Raw genomic sequence first — 15,499 nt, 5'->3', positions numbered from 1 at the left:
ACAGAGAAAATTTTGCTCAGGATTGGGCTGAGTTAAAAATGTGAACCAATTAATTAAGAGTCGAGTTGATGGGAATATTGGCAACAGCCCTGAAGACAGCCAGGAATGACTGATGTTTGGGAAGTAAAGGGTACTGTCTGAGCTATTGGGCATCTCGATTAGCTCCCGACTGTGAGCTTTAACTCTGGAACAGAACAGAGCAGGAGAGAGGAGAGGCCTCATGCTTATCCTCCCTCAGGTAATCAGCAAGCCAGTTTCCTTTCTTCTGCTGCAGGATTGGAATGAAGACAGAACAATTTGACTAATGAGGAGCTTTGGAGATAAAGCCCCTAGGGCCAGAAAAAAAAATGTAAAAAGACGACTTGTCCCTTATCAACACAACCACACCTGCCAGACCAGAAAGAAGACATCTTGTTACTTAAAGAATGTGTCTTGTTGAGAAACTACACATGACTGTCTTTCTAAAATTCTCAAGGGCCAATTTGTCTTCAACATTTAAATTTTAAGGAGAAACTCAGCCTCTGGGATCTGTGGGGTCACCCTGGAGATACAGAAATCTCTTGTAAGTTCTGGAGAAAAAGAGGCAACTTTATTATTATTATCATTATTATTACTATTATTACTATTATTATTTCCATTTGGAGGTAGTCCTAGGTTAATTAAGTAGGAAATCTAAATCAATGGTACTCAGAGTGTTGTCCCCAGACCAGCAGCCAGAGCTAGGTTCCTGGCCTTGCAACTTGGGTAGTTGCAGAGGACCCTGCTCTTGGTTTAATGCTCTGTTGTCACTGTCCTGAAATTTTTGACCAAGGGGTCTCACATTTTCAGTTTGCGCTGGGACGTGAAAATTGTGCAGCCCTCCAGCCAGCAGTATCAGCATTACCTGGGGAGTTCTTTGAAATGCAGTTTCTCAGGCCTCACCTAGACCTTCTGAAACTCTGGGGTGGGGTTCACCTCCTAGGTGACTCTGGTGTCACCTGAGGGTCAAGATTGAGAATTGCTGTCTAAAGGCACTCCTGATTTTTCATTAACTACTTGTCATATTTCCAAGTCCCTTGGCACTAGATTCACAATTGTTTCTGGCTTCGCTGACCCCTTTTTCTGACCCTAAAGTTGCCGGAACTGATTCCCTACTCAAAGGAATCGATGCTTTCTAAAATTTTCTAAGGATTCTAGACTGCTCTGATGCACCCCTTTAGTTCCCAGGAAGGGCAGAAGGGAACCTGTGCTGCTTGTCCTCACAGTGCTGGTTTTAAATTCGAACCTTCAGAGGACACACTGAGATTCAAGGGAAGAAGGTCAGTCTCCTCAGTCAACTTGCTTCTTGATGTAATCAGGGGTCCTCGAGGAATTTTCAAATGTTCCTCTTTCCTCACAACTCACAGGTGTCCCATGGATGTTCTCTCTCTCTCTCCTCCTCATCCTTCTCCTTCATCTTCTGGTCCTTTCCCCCTCCCCCTGTCAAACACACACCCTTCTAGGGGAGGCATCAAATCCTATTAATAATAATATAAATCTTATGAATAACGTGTGTATACTCTGCAGTGTAGTTTATTCTTTTCTTTCATGTGCATTCCTTGAATGTAGGTACACAGATGAGAAAAAATACAAAGCTCAGGCTTGTTCAAGGATTTCCCTCCAGATGTGGCTGATTCACCATGCTTCAGAAATTTCTGCATCAGTGGTTCTCAAAGTGTGGTGCCCTCCCTTCAACCCAGCACTATCAGCACCATCTGGGTCCCTGTTAGAAATGCAAACTTTTGGGCCCCACCCCAGATCTCGTCAATCAGCCACTCTTGGGTGGGACCGAGAGATCAGTGCTTTAACCAGCCCTTTGCATGACTGATGCACACTAAAGTTTGACAGCCATTGTGCTAAAGTAATTGTTGTCTTACCTGAGAATAACTGAAGTATCTGTCTCTAGTCTGTTGTGCTGTCCCCTGGTTTGTGGAGCAAGGAGGCTGGGTGTTGAGGGCTCTGCGATTCTCATTATCTTTTCACCCTTGACCCTCAGGGGCTCATGATGGGTGGTCCTTACCGCTTGGTTCCTAAGAACAATTGGTAGACACTCAGAGACCCACCCAATCATTCCTTTCTGGCCTCTTTGGAAGGTTCCGGGTTCCTGGAGCACACTGAGGGGACAGGGTTGGTGAGGATCTAAGCCCTGGATTCTCCCAGGAGAAAGCACTCACTGGGTCATTTCTGAACTGGACTTGGGTATCATCCCACCGAGAACAGAAGAAGGTAAGATCTGAGTCTCTGTGAATGGTGTTAAATAGTCCCTAACCTGGGGGATTCCCTGGCTGAGGAAGAAAGATGGGACCGAAGTAAGGTTTAGACTACGTCCCTAAGAATAACCATGAAGTGTGAGGGGTGGCTGCTTTCCCAAAGCTCCATGGAGTATACAGGAGCATGACTAAAGCAAGTCAGAAAAAGTTCCTTCAAAATTTTTTATTAATTAATTAATTTTTTAATCATTAAAAAATATACGTAACATAAAATTTACCATTGTACACTAACTCAAAAAGATATGCACCCTTATATTCATTGCAGCATAATTTACAATAGCCAAGATATGAAAGAAATCTAAACACCCATTGATAGATGACTGGATAAAGAAGATATGGTACATATAAATAATAGAATATTACCCAGCCATAAAAAAATGAAATCATACCATTTGCAACAACATGGATGGACCTAGAGGGTATTATGCTAAGTGAAATAAGTCAGAAAAAGGAAAATACTGTATAATTTCACCTATATGTGGAATCTAAAGAACAAAATAAATGAACAAACAAAATAGAAACACACTCATAGATAGAATAAACTGGTGACTGCCAGCTGGGAGGGGGGTTAGGGCTGGGTGAAAAAGGTGAAGGGATTAACAAGTACTAATTGGCAGTTATAAAATACTCACATGGATGTAAAGCACAGCATAGGGAATCTAGTCCAGAATATTGTAATAACTATGTATGGTGCCAGGTGTGTACTAGACTTGTTGGGGGATCACTCTATGAGCTATATAAATGTCTAACTGTTATGCTATACACCTAAAACTAATATAATATTGAATGTCAATTGTAATTGAAAAAAATTGGACATCCAGAATGACACAGATTTGTGAAAAGAGAGATGTGTTTATGAATATATGTAGAGGTAGAGGAAAAAAATGCAAGAAGGAAATACATCACTGTTATTAGCAACTGTGGCCGGCTGAGGATGAAGTTTACAATGTCTTTTTTTAAATCACTGTGCTTTTCCACATTGCTCAAAATCCCTACAGTTATTAAGCACTGTTTTTTTTTAAAAAATGTATTTAGAAAAATAAATAATTTGATTTAACTTCAAGAAGAAATGTACTGTTTTAATCATTTTAAAGTGATGATCCAGGGGCATTAAGTGCATTCTCACTGTGCCACCATCGCCACCATCCATCTCCAGAACTCCTTTCATCTTGTAAAACTGAATCACTAACTCCCCATTCTGCTGTCATCCCAGCCCTTGACAATCACCCTTCTGCTTTCTGTTTCTATAAGTTTGACTACTCTAAGTATCCCTCATAAGTGGAATCATACAGTTGCTATCTTTTAGTGACTGGCTGAGCCTACTGTCCTTGAGGTTCACCCATGTTGTAGCACATGTCAGAATTTCTTTCCTTTTTAAGGTGAATGACATTTAATATTCCACTGTATACATATTCCACATTTGGCTTACACATTCATCTGTTACACTTGGGTTGCTTCCACCTTTGGCTATTGTGAATAATGTTGCTATGAACATGGGTATACAAATATCTCTGTGAGATCCTGCTTTCAATTTTTTTTGGATGTTTACCCAGAAGTAGAAGTGCTGGATCACATGGTAATTCAATTTTTAATTTTTTGAGAAACTCTTTAACATTTTAACATAGAAAAATTATAAAGTCCCTTTCTTGCATTTTAAAATTTTCCTAATGTATTAACCTCCATTCATGTTTCTAGAGTACTGACTGTTGAAACAGATAACAATCTGTTTATCAGGAAGTTGAAGGGAAACGAAAGATCCTAAACCAAGCTTGACATTTTCCATAAAGACTACTACTATAACAATTATTTTGTTATTAATAAAAATAATAACAAGGGCAATAGTCATAGCTAATATTTCTAAAGTATTCACTATGTCCCTAGCACTGAGATCTTTTCTTGTTCAATGCATATAGCATCTTATTCATTTGAAGGGCACAAATATCCTTTGAACTTTTGCTTAACTTCTTTTGTCTCATGAATAGACTATGTCCTTCCTCCCTTGCCTCATAAAGCATTGTATAGGTTGTGATACTGTCAGGTGATCTGAATGGTAGCATCGGCTCTTTCAACAGTTCTCTCCCACGCCATCTAATGTGAGGGCAGAGGAAAATATGCTCCTTCATCTTCTTTGCTTTCTCAAGACCCCACACATTTCATCCTCCTCCACTTCTATTAAGAATCTGTGTCCTTCTAAAGTGCACATCCTGAGAGAAATACTTTAGTTTTGAGTAGAGCAGGAAATGACACGTGTTCATCAGCAATGTGTCATGCTGGTTATCTGCACACAAGCTCTTAGAATTATTCACTCTTGAAGATTTCTTGACTCAGTCATGATGCAGAATGTCAGTTTTATGAGTTGGCAATTGCTGAGAGTACATTACTCCATATGTAATTATTACAAGGGTCGGATGATAGAGGAACTTGAATACCAGAGTGAGGACCTGGAGTGATCCTCAAGACTGTGCTGCACCTTCACTGGCACCTTTGGGAAGATTTCTCTGCAAAGATGCATAGAGAAATGCACTCAAGAGTGCTGAGAGGATGTGGGATAATCACAAAACAAATGCCATATGGCCATATCCTGGAAGGTGGCTACCAAGGAAAAATTAGTCAGAACAATATACTATAAAATGACTCTTTCTGAGTTTCTAGACATGGTCCACATATCTGGCTTTATGCTTCCTAGCAGCCAAAGAAATGAAAGAAACATGTCGTTATAGGAGAAAATAAACCAGTTGTTCAGAAAAAGCACTAACTATTCTTGTTTAAAGAGACAGACAAGAATTTCCCCTGTGTGACATTTCTACAAAAGACATGATAGATTCATTCAACCTTTTCTTAAAATGTCCCTCATTTTAAGGCTGATGACAAATGACAAATCCTCTTCCAGCAAAAACAATTCCTTTGAAATAGATGGGTCCCAAAAAGGGGTTTGATCTAATTGTCAAATATAGAATATTTGAAGGAATGAATTAGTGATGTTATTTCTTACATTGAGGCAGTAGAGAATGTGAGATTACATTTTCCAGCAATACCTGAGATTTGCAATTATGAACAGGCTCAGTATAGAGTAAACTACAGAGTTAAGAATCTCTGAGAAAATGAAGTCATCCTACCAGGTTTGATGCTGTATGAGGAAACCACTAGAATTTAATCTTAGATTTTAAAATGGCATGTGGGCATGATAGTTCCTAAAAAAATAAAACAGTATGTGTTTTCATTTTTACTGTTAGCATTAGAAAAATATATGATATGTAAAAGTCACTCAGAAGTTACTTGGCAATGGAAGAAATGAGTAGAAGAACTCAAAAAAGAGAATTACATAAATATTACCAGAATTTAAGGCATAGATGAAAGACTTCTGTCAAACGAGTTATGTCTGTTTCATTGTAATTCATGTCTCTATTTCTCAGCAGACTCATCAACAACATGGAATCAGAAAACCAAACAAGCGTGGCAGATTTCCTCCTCCTGGGGCTCTCAGAGGACCCGGAACTGCCCTTCTCTTTGGGCTGTTCCTGACCATGTACCTGGTCACTGTGCTCAGAAACCTGCTCATCATCCTGGTTGTTGGCTCAGACTCCCACCTGCACACGCCCATGTACTTCTTCCTCTCCAACCTGTCCTTGGTGGACATCTGTTTCACCTCCACCATAGTCCCCAAGATGCTGGTGAACATCCAGAGAACAAAGCCATCACCTACATAGGCTGCCTCACTCAGGTATATTTTTTTATGGTGTTTTTATGTATGGACAATTTACTCCTGATCATGATGGGTCATAAGCCATCTGCCACCCTCTGTATTATGTGGTCATCATGAACTCCTGCCTCTGTGGCTTGCTAGTTCTTCTCTCCTTGTGCATTAGCATTATGAACACCTTGCTCCACAGTCTGATGGTGCTGCATCTGTCTTTCTGCACAGACTTGATAATTCCACACTTCTTCTGCGAACTCACTCAGATCCTCAAACTCACTTGTTTGATACCCTCGTCAATAACATCTTGGTGTATTTAGTGACTAGCCTTTTGGGTATTGGTCCCCTCTTGGGGATCATTTTTTCTTACACTCGAATTGTCTCCTCCATTCTGAGAATTCCATCAGCCAGTGGAAAGTGTAAGGCTTTTTCCACTTGCGGGTCTCACCTGTCTGTTACTTCCTTGTTCTACGGGACTTGTGTTGAAGTCTACATTAGTTCTGCAGCTACTTTCTCCCCCAGGAGGAGTGCAATGGCCTCAGTAATGTACACAGTGGTAACTCCCATGATGAACTCCTTTATCTACAGTCTGAGGAATAGAGACATGAAGGGAGCCTTAAAAAAACTCACCTCTAGAACATTTTTCTTTTCATGATTTTGTCATCTGCTCTGGGTATGGGCTTCGAGATTGAGTCAAAGGAAATGAAATACTGGGTATGCCAGAAATCCTGACTCTCCCGTGTTGCAATTCTCCTAGCAAAGTAGTTAATCATGGGCTTTCAAGTCAAATAACTTTGTATTAAATTCTGCTGTCTTGTGTTATACTACCTGTCATTTATCAACTAACTTAACTCTGAGCTCAGTTTGATATCTACAGAATGGGTAGAGTGATATTAAACACTTAATAGTGATATTGGGAATATATCCCATATATTGGGCTATATGACATAATTTAATATGTGTGTGTTAAGCACTAGTAAAATTTAATAATTATCAGGTGTTAAAATCAATTCTATCTCAATAAAGCTAGAGGAAAAATGATAATTATCAGGTGCCCAACCGATGTGTTAGTAAACTTGTAATGACTACTCATTTGCTTCAACATTAATATATTGATTAAATCATTTATCATTTTGAGGCAGAATAGTTAGCTTAGGATTCCCCCTTTCCTCCAGGATGTGTTTTTGCAATTTTCTCTCAGTCCCTTACTCAGTCCTCTCTCTGTTTTGATTTTAAGCATGAGACTCCAGCAGGAGAAACAAGCCAGGCCAAGAGACAAGATAGATGGCTTTGGGTCACTTCCTCCCCTTCTGGTGGCATGTGAAAAAAGCCAAGACCATCATTCAGACAGCTTGGGGCAGACTGTCTCTCTGAGCTGCCTGCGCTTTTCTCTTAAGTGTGTACTTCTGCTTTAATAAACTTATGCTTCTCAGCTTGCTGTTTGTTGTTACCAGAGAGTGGGGATCCTCTCCCGGCGCGTTGTCCAGGTTCTTGATGTCTCAAACAAAGAATTGAGCAAGACACCGAAATACAGCAGAAAAGAAAAGCTTTATTAGAAGGGAAAGTCCACTTCCAGACGTGGAAGTGAGCTCGAGCAAGAGAAGAGTGGCTCAAAAGGCCTGGTAACAAACCCTTCGGGGTTTTTATTCCTTTCTGCTGTGGGTGGTTACTTTTCTTAGAGGGGTGGGCTTCCTTAATTGACAACTAAGATCGACAGGACTCAGTGATTCATCGTTTTGCTTTCTGCTCATGTTTGTTCCCAGAATTCAATCTGTTATAGTGATATTAATGAACTTCTGGGCATATGCATCATATTATAATGATGGTATAATGAGGCTCAAGTGAGTTGAAGGTCCTTGGAGTCTTCATTGCACAGGTGAGAGTGACTGGCTTAAACTGGTACCTAATTTTCTGCCTACTGGTTTCTTTGTGAGTTAAAAAAAATGCCTTCTGGCTTGCTTAATTGTGGGCGGATTAGGGCGGACCCCTTCTAGGATGGGATGACTCCAGTGTCTTTGCAGGCAGACCTGGAACCCCTTAACTTTCCTGCCTCTTTTCTAAGAATCATAAACCTCCTTATTATTAGTATGGATGTTGAGGGACAGGAGGTCTCTTTTTTTGTATCTGCTTCCTGCTGAGAATGGCCGTAGTCCCTGCCTACAGGGGTTTCACGGAGCTTTTTCCCTTTTTACCTCAGTCAGGGTGGGGTCTTGGGTTTCCTGCTGAAGTGCCACTTCAGTCCCTAGTCAAGAAAGAGAAGATACAAACTTATTATTTAAACCATATATCTATTAATTTCTATTATTGATTTGCCTATTAAGTGAGTAAAGGAAAATAGGCTTGGTTAATATATTTCTTAACGAGTGAAAAAGACCTTTGGCCTAAAGTTCCCTCCCTCCTCAGACTCTGAGGGCCCTGTCTGACTTAACATCATTTCTGCTAACAATGGGCTGATGATCCTTATCAATAGCCAGAGGCTATGAGTCGCCAGGGCAATTATCAGGATTTGAGGGAGAGAGCCTTTTTCCAAAGAAAGGAGGGAAGAAAACTTAACTAGATTTACTAAAAAGATTAACTCTGCAAGAGATGTCCCATTTCATTTCCTGCTAAAAGATTAAGAATTTCGCAAGTGATGTCCTGTCTCACAGGAACCATCTCAAGGTGACCCTGGGCAATAAAAACCTTTCAGACCTTGGTTGGCATCGTGGGGACTGGGGCATAACCAATGTGCATACTGAAGGAAGGGCACTAGAAAGTGAGTGTAAACGAGTAAAAAAGCCCTGGGAAGCTGGAGAGAGGTGGACCCCCTAAGCCCTCTCCCCTCACTGCAAGCCTCTCAAATGAGAGAGCTGCTTCCTCTGGGGAGGCCTAAGCACTTGCTGACTCCAGTCCCAGAGAAATCCATCACAATCATGAAAGCAGACCTTCAGGTCACCCTCGACAGGGCAGGAGGAAAAGTAAATTTTTACTGGCTACTGAAGCTGCCTACTCTGTCCTGATGTTGTGACCGGAATAACCAGACTCAACCTGAGTGCTTTGATTATAGAGGCAGTTTATTAGCCGGCGGCTGTCCTTCCAAAGGAGCAGCCCCGAAATTCCAAGATACAAGGTTTTTAAGCCCTAAATCCTATTCCTCATTCTGTCTTAAACACAAAGGTCCATCTTTCTCCTATTCACTACCTGTCAACCCACTGGTCAGGTGTGCAAGCGGGGAGTACAGAAACAGAAAGCTTGTTGTTAGAATGTTATGTTCCTATGGGTGATTGCCTATGTTCCCATGGGCAATAGCCAGTGTTCCCATGGGCGATGGCCAAACAGTAATTTTCAGCTTATATAAAATTGATTATTTTTCATGCCACGCAAGCAAGCAGGGTTACACAGGCTAAAACTGGCAGTTAGTGTATGAGCTCATTGTTACAAGTTTCATGATTAACAGAATGCGGTTAGGGGTTCCAGAAACTAGGCCTAAGGTATAGACTTCCTTTGTCCAGTTTCGGGTTTTAATTATCCTTTAACCCTTTCACATTTCAGCAGGCTATCACACTGACTCATCCCATTGAGTCCTCTTTCATTTTCCAGATCAAGCAAATGTATAGAGACTTACAGATTCAATATCATCTACATATGGCCAGAAGGCCATAAGCCTCTGGGACGGTAAAGGGCCAACTATACTCTAAAGAGGATCCTGGCCTGGCCAAATTATGCCAGGAGACCTCTGAGACCCAGCTCTGGCTTCTCTTATAGCTCCCCTAAGGCACAGAGGAGCTCCTAAATCGACTTAAAATTAAGTCCTTTTGATATGCTATGTGAGAGGCCCTTCCTATCTTCCAACATATATTTTGACTCGGAGGTCCAGGATCAACTAAAATATATTATCAATCTGGGACAACTCCAGAAATAGGAGAACCTGATCCTTCCCTTCGCAATACCTCTGAGCATCTCGCAACCATGCCTCCTGGTGATTGGGTTCTCCTTAAAACCTGGAAAAAAGGCTCTAGGGAAGGCCAATTAACCCAAAATGGAAAGGACCATATCAGGTTCTCCTTTCTACACCCATAGCAATAAAACTACAGAGTCTATAGTCTTGGGTTCATTTATCAAGAATAAAACCCTTCTCCCATAAGCTGTTACAGGAACACTAAGAAGACAACTATACCTGTGAACCTCTAGAGGACCTAAGACTGCTCTTCAAAAAGCAGAAGCAGAGGGACCCTCTGCAGGATAAGTGAATAACTGACCAAAGGGCTGTCAAAAAGTCCTGTTCCTTCTATTCCTGCTTGGGTTTCTTTTGGGCCCTTATACTTCGTTTTACCTGTGCCCTGCTCCCAAGCACTCCTCTCAGGAACTACCTAAATTTCCGTCAGACTCTGAACTCCAGCCTATCTCCTCCATAATATCTACCACATTTGGCTGCTGCTACCTGGTCAGTTTTAACCTCTTTTCTGGACTGTGTTCATGACCAAGTAACTCTATCACTATGATCTTAATCCTCTTAATTCTAATCTATACTCAGCCCTCCAAGGAGAATGGGAATCCATGCTTTCTTAAGCTTTTCTAATGTCATAGAAAAAGAAAATGGTCTAAGTGCTGGATCTGTTACCTGCTCCCCCAACCTCACCCCCTTGGCCTATGTTTTACTCCATTATTAATTTTCTTGTTAAATTTGTCTCTTCCAGATTACAACAGTTCCACATAAAGATGCTGCAGGGATTTAAGCCAATTCCGTCAATGGAGACTGTCCTGGAGGGAAATCTGGAGCCTTTAGATCAGGCAGGTAGAGATTTTTGGTCCCAGGGTAGGTAGGGACAATGTCCCGTTTCAGCCTGAAGTGGCTACAGAAGCCTGACCTCCAGTCCCTCAATACCCCGTATCATTATGGTCCAAAAATCTTTCAGGGGAGATTAATGAGGCAGGAAAGTTAGCACAAGGGAGACCTGCCAAATCCAGGATATGGCTCTGGAACGTCTCCATTGTCCTTACTCAATTCTCTCCCTGTTTTGATTTCAAGCGTGAGACTCCAGCAGGAGAAACAAACCAAGGCCGGGAAACAAGATAGGTGGCCTTGGCCACCTCCTCCTCTCCAGGTGGCATGGGAAATAAACCAAGACCAGAAGGCAAGCTGGATAGCTTAGTACACGCCCACCCCCAAGAAAACAAAAGCCCATGATTCAGACAGCTCAAGGAAGACTCTCCCTCTGAGCTGCCTACACTTTTAAGTGTGTACTTTTGCTTTAATAAACTTGTGTTTTCCAGCTTGCTGTTTGTCATGTCCTTTAATTCTTTCTCACAGCCTAAGACAAACATGTTCACCAGAGCTCCAGGGTTGAAACCAGAGGACAAACTGATGCACAACAGGGCAGATTTCCCTGAGTGGCAGGGAGACCAAGCCCTGACTGAGAGGAGAAGAGGGTCCTTTGGCGGAGAGTGAAGAAAGAATTCAACACACACACACCAAAGTTAGAGTTAAAAGGAAAGTTTATTAGAAGAGATAACACTCCACAGACAGAGTGTGGTGTCCTCTCAGAGACAGAGAGTGAGAGGGACCAAGAGACTCTTGGAAGAATGAGTAGAACCCAGTGTTCAGAGGGAATTCAGTTTATATATCATTCTTTAGTTCCTGTGAGTTACTGTTTAAAAGACTTTGTCAACCCGTTTCCTTTGATACGGACATACAGTGAGGAAGGGGAAGAGTATGTAGAGTGAAAAGGTAAGAATATGTAGAGTGAAAGGCCTGCTGGCAGTTCCCAGCCTTTAATCTATAGGTTCCCCATGGTTTTAGCCACAGGGAATGTCTCCGTTGGTTCCTGTTTCTCCTTCACAGGTGTGGGGAATGGGTTGTTAGCAGTCCCAGCAGAAATCTTCCTTTGTTCTGAAGGTGTCCTCCTGGCCTGGCTGCAGAGCTGATCAGCACATTGCAGTCTCTGAATGTGGCTTGATTAACATTTTATTTCTCTTGCCTCCTCCCTACATTAAAACGAATCTGTAGGCTTGTGCTGCCTGCCCCACTCAGTCAAAAATTGACTCAGGAGTTGGACTAAATAGAATAAGCATTTATTGGAGAATTGCAATTCCTGGAGATACAGGTGAGCTAGCTAGTGCTTGAAGGCCTGGCTCCCTGAGTAGCTTGGAAGCACAGATTAGATAGGGAAATATCAGTTGTTGTGGAAACAAAGGGAGTTGGTGTTCTAGGTATTGCTGAGTGAACCATTAAAAGGGGATGAGGTAATTGATCGTTCTGGAATCAGCCATGGTATCATCCAGTCTGGTCCCATGACCTGGTGGTTCCCTGGCTGGTAGGGTTGTAGTTTTGCCTCAATGGGCCTTGGAGCTGAAACACATCTAAAGCAAGATGTCATCCCTAGTCTAAAGTCCAGTAGAGACCTACTGTCCTCATGATTATAGATAGACCTGAGGCTTGGTTAATCTTATGTCCTATGGCTTAATGATTGAAGGAGCAGGAGTCCAGAGGAATAGGGTGGGGAAAAGGCATGTGAGTCACAATGCCATTATCTGGGCAAAAGCAGCTTGAATCAGAGAAAAAAAATATATATATTAAATAAATTAAGGCCTATGGCCATGCTACCCTGAACAAGCCTGATCCCATCTGATCTGGGAAGTTAAGCAGGGTCAGTCCTGGTTAGTACTTGGATGGGAGACCACCTAGGAAGACCAGGTGCTGTAGGCATAAAAAAATTAAAAAAAAGGGATTGCGAGCTGACAAGTTTCTTGTAATCTGTGAGGTCAACCAAGGATTGCCTCGCCTAAAAAAATAAAATAAAATTAAGTTTGTGTGCAGTTACAAGCTATAGGGTAAGAAGAGGTGAGGCTGGGAACACACGAGGCCCATAATATGGGAGTCCTTGTAATGTAGGGAGGAGGCAAGAGAATTAAAATATTAATCAAACCAAAATCAGACTGCAATGTGCTTATCAGCCCTGTAGCCAGGCCAGGAGGACACCTTCAGAACAAAGGAAGATTTCTGCTGGATTACCAACAACCCATTCCCACACCTGTGGAGGAGAAACAGGAACCAAGAGTCATTCCCTGTGGCTAAAACCATGGGGAACCTATAGATTAAAGGCTGGGAACTGCCAGCAGGCCTTTCTCTCTACATATTCTTACCTTTTCAGGCTGCTACATATCCTTCCCCTTCCCCACTATATGTCCATATCAAAGGAAACGGGTTGACAAAGTCTTTTAAACAGTAACTCACAGGAACTAAAGAATGATATATAAACTGAATTCCCCCGAAGGCTCGGTCCTTCCTCTCCACTATCTTTCCAAACGTCTCTTGGTCACTCTCACTTTCTGCTTCTGAGAGGAGACCACACTCTGCAGAGTGTCACCCCTTTTCTAATAAACTTTCCTTTTGACTCTAACTTTGGTGTGTGTGTTGAATTCTTTCTAAACTCTCTGCCAAAGGACCCTCTTCTCTCGGCACAGACCTTAGTCTTCCTTCCCCGCCCCCTCGCCCCCTGGAGAAATTTGCTTTGTCTTGCATCACTGTATCAGGTCCTTCTTCAGGGTCAGCGTTCTTTTTTGGAGTCCCTCACTGCCGAGCTCCCTGGCATCAATTCCACCTCCCCTTTGAGTCATCTTCATCTTTCTCTTAATTTTGTTCTCATTTCTGCTGGAATCTCTACAGAGAAATATATTTGAAGAAAGTCAATTGGGATTTTTAATTTAATCTATGAGTTACACAGAAGTGCATTTTTTTATTTTTCAATTAGAGTTGAGAGTCAATATTATTTTATATTGGTTTCAGGTGTACAGCAGCATAGTGGTTAGACATTTATCTAATTTATGAAGTGATTCCCCCTGATTAGTCTAGTGCTCACCTAGCACATATACAATTATTACAATATATGTTGTATTTCACATCTCTGTGACTATTCTGTAACTGCCAATTTGTACTTCTTAATCTCTTTGTTGTTTTCACCCTTCCATCTGGCAAGTATCAGGTTTGTTCCCTGAATCTATGAGTCTGTTCTTCTTTTGTTTATTTTGTTCCTTAGATTCCACATAGAAGTGAAATCTTATGGTATTCGTCTTTCTCTGTCCGACTTATTTCACTTAGCATAATACCCTCTAGGTCCATCTATGTTGTTGCAAATGGTAAGATTTCATTTTTTTTTTTGATGGCTGAGTAATATTCCATTGTATATATGAACCATATCTTGACTATTGTAAATAGTGCTGCAGTGAATATAGGGTTTCATGTATCTTTTCAAATTAGCGTTTTGGCTTTCTTTGGATAAATACCCAGAAGTGGACTTGCTGGGTCATACTGTAGTTCTATTTTTAATTTTTTGAGGAAACTCCGAACTGTTTTCCATAACGACTTTACCAATTTTCAATCCCACCAAGAGTGCATGAGGGTTCCCTCTTCTCCACATTCTCAGCAACACTCGTTTTTTTTTTTAATTTATTGATGATAGCCATCCTGACAAGTGTGAGGTGATATCTCACTGTGGTTTTAATTTGCATTTCTCTGATGACTAGTGACGTTGAGCATCTTTTCATTTGTCTATTGGCCTTTTGTATGTCCTCTTTGGAGAAATGCCTATTCAGTTCCTTTGCCCATTTATTAATTGAATTGTTTGGGTTTTTTTGGTGTTGAGTTTTATGTGTTCTTTATAAAATTTTGATATTATTAAACTTGTATCAGATGTATCATTGGCAAATATAGAAGTGCATCTCTTAATGTCCAAATATATGGAGGATTTCTTTTTCTTTTTTCTTTTTTTGATTGAGGATGGAGGATTTCTTTTCATGCTTTTGTTATTGGTTTCTAGTATAGTTGTGTTGGGACCATAGAACATACTCTGTATGATTTTAATTCTTTGAAATTTATTGTGACATGCCTTATGCAGCACTTGAGGTCAAACTTAGTCTGTGCTGAAAAATAAATATGTATTCTGATAAATGTGTAATTTTATAAATTGAGTGCATTTCTATGTATGTTCAATAGATCAAGTTTATAAACCATGTTTAAATCTTATTTATTTTGATTAATGTTTTTTGTCTCTTTGCTATATCAATTACAAAATGACATAGTTAAAATCACCCAGAGTGAGACTGAATTTGTCTATTTCTACTTATAATTCAATCAGTGGACCATTGAGTAGAAATTCAGGATTCTTATGTCTTCCTGGTATCTTGAATCTTTTACGGTTATGAAGTTACCTTTGTTATCTCTGGGTGTGTTTTGCAATTAAAATCTACCTTGATAGTAATGCACTGTAGTTACACAAGCCTTTTCTGGGCCTTCCAGGTGATGGGAAACCTGGCTTCAGTCCATTCAGTCATTTGGTTGCTTCTAGTTCTTTATTCCTAAGAGACATTCCTCTGGGGTGCCAGTCCAAAGAGGGGAGTCCCTAACTCTCACCCTTCACAACTGAGCCTGCAGACATCTAAAGCTTATTTTGGTCTCTTAGCTGCCTCTTCTAGACCATCTCAAGGAAAAAAAAAACCAGCCCTAGTGTTTGGCTCTCCTCTCTGGACCCCAATGTCTCCT

At 41.0% G+C, this 15,499-nt stretch overlaps 1 long non-coding RNA gene and 2 pseudogenes across 1 annotated transcript; all 3 read left to right on the top strand.

Annotated features, from left to right (window-relative positions):
- The first annotated feature begins 5,717 nt into the window (after window positions 1–5,717).
- On the top strand, window positions 5,718–6,582 carry LOC120606071 (olfactory receptor 7D2-like; annotated as a pseudogene).
- A 3,164-nt stretch (window positions 6,583–9,746) lies between these two features.
- Window positions 9,747–11,315, top strand: LOC120606062 (uncharacterized). The gene is made up of 3 exons (XR_005653820.1): window positions 9,747–10,207; window positions 10,659–10,756; window positions 10,991–11,315. It is a non-coding gene; the product is annotated as an uncharacterized LOC120606062 (long non-coding RNA).
- A 1,233-nt stretch (window positions 11,316–12,548) lies between these two features.
- On the top strand, window positions 12,549–12,667 carry LOC120606072 (uncharacterized; annotated as a pseudogene).
- The last annotated feature ends 2,832 nt before the right edge of the window (window positions 12,668–15,499 follow it).

Source organism: Pteropus medius, unplaced genomic scaffold (genome assembly GCF_902729225.1).
Source record: "Pteropus medius unplaced genomic scaffold, Ma_sr-lr_union100, whole genome shotgun sequence".
Lineage (NCBI taxonomy): Eukaryota > Metazoa > Chordata > Mammalia > Chiroptera > Pteropodidae > Pteropus > Pteropus medius.
The sequence above is the reverse complement of the archived record's forward strand: the minus strand, read 5'-3'. Positions and strand labels throughout refer to the sequence as shown.